Raw genomic sequence first — 4,555 nt, forward strand, 5'->3', positions numbered from 1 at the left:
TTTTTTGCTCTCCTTTGTCACTATTTATGTAATTATATACAGTTCTGTGCAAAAGTCTTTGGTACAAATATACAGCCAGGGTGACTAAGACTTTTGCCCAGTACTGCTTTTTGTCAATGTGGAACAGGGAGCAAGTTTGAAAATCTGCCGGGAGAAAAGAATGGTGAGGGTGGAGGGGTATGGGATAGGTGGCAGGGGTGGGGGTTGACCCAGATGTAGACACATCCAACCCTGAGGCACCAGGCAAGGTCATTTGATTCCAAACAATTGGGTGCTTCCCACTCCCTCCCCTCTTCCTTCCCCTTTCCCCAACCATGATACCCCTCTCCCTGCCCCACTTCCCACTCTCAGCCCACTCAGATTTATCATCACTGGGGCAGGACAGTACCGGCGCAGTTAGCACAACACTGACCGGGGTTCAATTCCTGCTGCTGCCTGTGGGGAAGTTTTACATTCTGCCCGTGACCGTGTGGGTTTCCTCCGGGCGCCCGGTTTCCTCCCACGGTCCGAAGACGTACCAGTTGGTAGGTTAATCGGTCAGTGTAAATTGTCCCGTGATTGGGCTAGGATTAAATCGGGAGGTTGCCCGAAGGGCCGGAAGGCCTATTCTGCACTGTATCTCAATAAATAGATAAATAAATGTCATGAAATGTGTTTTTATTTGTAGCAGCAGTAGAGTGCAATACATAAAACTACTACAGTACTACAACCACAACTACTACAGCAAAAGTCTTAGGCACCCCTGCTCTCTATATATATACCCAAGACTTTTGCACATTACTGTATGTATAACATATGTGTGAGCATATTATGTATTTATGTAGTTTAATTTATAGTTTTTAATCTATTGCATTGTACTGCTGTCTCAAAACAACTGAGTTCACAACATGGGCCGGTGATATCGAAACTGATTCTGATTCTGGGATAGATGCTCAGTAACTTCACTGGGTGGACCACAGGCCATGCCGATGGGCTTCCTGCAGCCGCTGGTGCCCGTTTCTCTGGGCGTCCCTGGGGCTCTGGGCAGGAGGGTTCCCCCGCAGGTGTACGACAGACCCCCCCCATGGCGGCCTGGGATGGTTCAGAGCCTCGAGGGGAGTTAGAGATCTAAATGTTAGCTTTACTTGTCCCACGTATATTGAAACACATGGTGAGAAGTGCATCAACGACCGGCACAGTCCGCGGATGTGAAGGGGGCAGCCCGCGAGTATTGGCGCAACCCACTAACCTTAACCCACAAGTCTTCAGAATGTGGGAGGAAACCGGAGCACCTGGGGGAAACCTTGTGGTCACGGGGAGAATGCACTCCTTACAGACAGTGGCAGGAATCGAACGCAAACTGCTGGCGTATCGCCGGCCGCCACGGCCGTACCGACCTTTGAGCTGACAGTGGCGTCCTTCCTCAGCCCAGCTCGGCTGCGTCTGGAGCCCGCTGCCCGGTTCTGGTGATGTGAGGTTTTACCAGACGGCACATGCCTTTACAAACGTGCACACCTCTCACTCAGTAAACTCACCTTTCACCCATCAGAGCCTTTACCTTCACGATGCATTGTAAACAGAGTAAAGATCAATGATAACAATTAGCTCTATTTGCCACAAGTACATCGAAACATCAAAATGTACAGTGAAATGCAATGTTTGCGTCAATGACCAACAGAGTCCGAGGATGTGTCGAGGGCAGCCTGCAAGTGTCACCATGCCAACATAGAATGCCCACAACTTACTAACCTGAGCCCGTACGTTTCTGGAATCTGGGAGGAAACCAGAGCACCTGGAGGAAATGCAGAATCTCATATATTTAACCAAAACAGACTTCAACCGACCCCAAACCAACTTGCTGGTAAAACCTAGCTCAATGCTCCAGCCTGCAAGCTGTAACCCCAGATGTGGGTCCCACAGCGGCTTGTACTTATTCCCGAAATGAAAGCTGCAGGGGAGGAGGGAAAATTTGGAACAGGGAACCTGTAAGGAACAGTGTTAGTTCTATTAAACAAAATGTCCAGCTTACCTTAAAAGGGTGAAGAAAGACAAGAGAGTGTGAGAGAGAGAGAGAGAGAGAGAGGGAGATGTGAGTGTCTCCAGGGTCTGTCAGACAGTGAGGAGGTGACAGATTGCACTGGACATAACCAGCCTTGGTAACCTGATACCCTTTATTTGGCCGACCTTTTTGCAGGGAAGAACGTAAGGGAAATTGAGGGCGTTTCTTTAAATAAGGTTTCAAGAATAATAAATTTTTCTAAATGTGGAGATGACAACCGATTACAAAGGGGAAAGCCTTGGAAATGTTGGCATGAGGCAAATAAATAAGTGAATCCGTCAGTGTTGCTGCTCTCTTGTTACTCCCCTAAGGATCATCCTCCCACCGAACAGGAGCGTGAGGAGACAATGATCTGTGACCTGTGCAATCAGAACGGTGGGGGGGCGGGGGGAATTGAAGGAAGAAACAAGAAGCATTTTCCATACACACAGGGAGAGAGAACAATTATAACAAGGTATGCCATTTATCAGGAGAAAGAGAGTGGATGGTTCTCCTAAACGTAAGTAAGAGGAACAGGCCATTCAGCCCCTCTAGCCTATTCTGTTCTCTGTGGCTGGCCTTCTGCATCAGCACTATTTTCCTGCACCCTCCCCCAGCCACTTCAACACCCATCCATCTCATTTTAGGCTGAACACCATTACTAAGGCCTGCAGTCCCCTTGGGTGGGGAACACCAAACGTTCACTACCCCACTGAGTAACGAATTTGCACTCAACCTACTCCTAAACACTCACCCCCATATTCTGAAACTACGTTCAAGACTCCTCGCCCCGGGAAAACGTTCTCCCTACCCCTAGCCTGTCCAGCCCTTTAAGAATTTTGATTCTGTGGGGAGGCATGGTCGTGTAACACTTTTGCAGCTCCAGAGACCCAGGTTCAATTCCCGCCACCGACTATAAGCAGTTTGTACATTCTCCCCGTGACTGCATGAATTCCCTCCGGGTGCCCTGGTTTCCTCCCACATTCTCAAGATGTATCAATTTGTAGGTTAATTGTTCACATGGATAAAGTGGGGGCCACGAGCCCATTAGGCTGGAAGGGTCTTTATCTCGACATGTAATAATGTGATCTCCTCTCACTCAGCCCTGATCTACACAATTGGGTAAAGCCTCCGTCCCTGGTCCAGCCTGGTGGATCTCCGCTGTTCCCTTCTATGGCTTGCGCGTCCTTTCCCAGATAAGGAGACCACAGTTGTCCATGCTGTGTCACCAAGACCCCGTACATTGACACAAGCTCCTGTACTGTGCTGCGCGTCTCTACGTTCTAAGGGCTGTACTCCTTAGACCAGAGAGCAGCGAACAACACGGTGGTGCTGCTGGTGAAGCTGCTGCCTGCTTCAGCCCTGAGCTCTGGTTCTCTTGTGAGCAGGCGCCCAATTTCCTCAAAAATGTGTAGGTTCGTAGAACATGGAACTTAGAACGTTACGGCACAACAGAGGCCCTTCAGCCCATGATGCTGTACTGATACTTTACTCTAAGATCAATCTAACCCTTCCCTCCTGATGCACCATCAATAACTCTCTCTGAGACGTGAAGGTGAGATACCGGCTTTTATTGACTGGAAGAAAGAACAAGTAGTAGTTGACCACCATACTACATCCTGGAGAAATGAGGCCGGGCTCAGGCCTCAATCGCCCTTATACCGGGGCTTGTGGGAGGAACCACAGGAGCAGTCAGCAGGGGGCGTGTCCAGACAGGTATATGTAGTTCACCACAAGACCCTCCATTTTACTAGCATCCATGTGCCTATCTAAGATCTTAAATGTCCCTCTACCACCACCCCTGGTAGCGTGTTCCATGCTCTTGTGTTAAAAAAAAGACTAACTCCAACAACCCCTTCCGTGCTTTCCTTTAATCACCTTAAAATTATGCCCCTTTACATTGGATATTTCATCCCTGGGAGAAATTCTATGGCTGTGCATTCGATTTATGCCTCTTGCCATCTCTATGAAGTCACCTCTCTCTCACCCTCCTTTACTCCAAAGGGGAGGGTTAATGAGGAGCCGTGTGTTGTCCCTCATGTGCTGGTGAGGGGGTAGATTATGGGGGCAGTTAGGGAGAAGAAAATGGGCCCTGGATAGTCAACATGGACTCAATGGGCTAAAGGGCCTTTTCCATGTTGTACGATTCCTTAATTCTAAGGGCGAGGGATGATTTGACAGTGGCGTACAAGAAGTTCAAAAGGAGGCAGGAAAGAAGTTGGTGCCATTAGCTCCCATCCCGTTCTGAGGGACACAGACTGAAAGATTTGAGTGGGAGATACAGAAATTTTAGACAGTCAAGGGCAGAGACCAGGAACTCTTGGCTGCAGAATTGGATACAGTCAACAATCACTGATAGATTCCAGTGATCGCTGAAGTAGAATCTCCTGAAAATCTTAACTTTAAAAGGCATAACTTTTGCTTCTTGGTTAACAAAATTTATTATCAAGGTATGATAATAAATTTACATATACAAGTGAGTAGTGTATGATGACAGATACGTACCTTGACGATAAATTTACAGTGAACTTTGACTTT

The 4,555-nt window shown here is 48.1% G+C and overlaps 1 protein-coding gene across 4 annotated transcripts in view; it reads right to left on the bottom strand.

The window, feature by feature from the left end:
* Nucleotides 1–2,166, bottom strand: part of tnnt1 (troponin T type 1 (skeletal, slow)) — a 55,706-nt gene extending 53,540 nt beyond the window's left edge. For 3 of the 4 annotated variants that reach the window (XM_073033823.1, XM_073033822.1, XM_073033821.1), the window contains exon 1: nt 2,009–2,166. The gene's annotated coding sequence lies outside the window, so the exon portion shown is untranslated. The remainder of the gene's footprint in view (nt 1–2,008) is intronic. The other variant, XM_073033824.1, reaches the window with a different exon arrangement.
* Nucleotides 2,167–4,555: the final 2,389 nt, after the last annotated feature.

This window comes from Hemitrygon akajei, chromosome 31 (assembly GCF_048418815.1).
Source record: "Hemitrygon akajei chromosome 31, sHemAka1.3, whole genome shotgun sequence".
NCBI lineage: Eukaryota > Metazoa > Chordata > Chondrichthyes > Myliobatiformes > Dasyatidae > Hemitrygon > Hemitrygon akajei.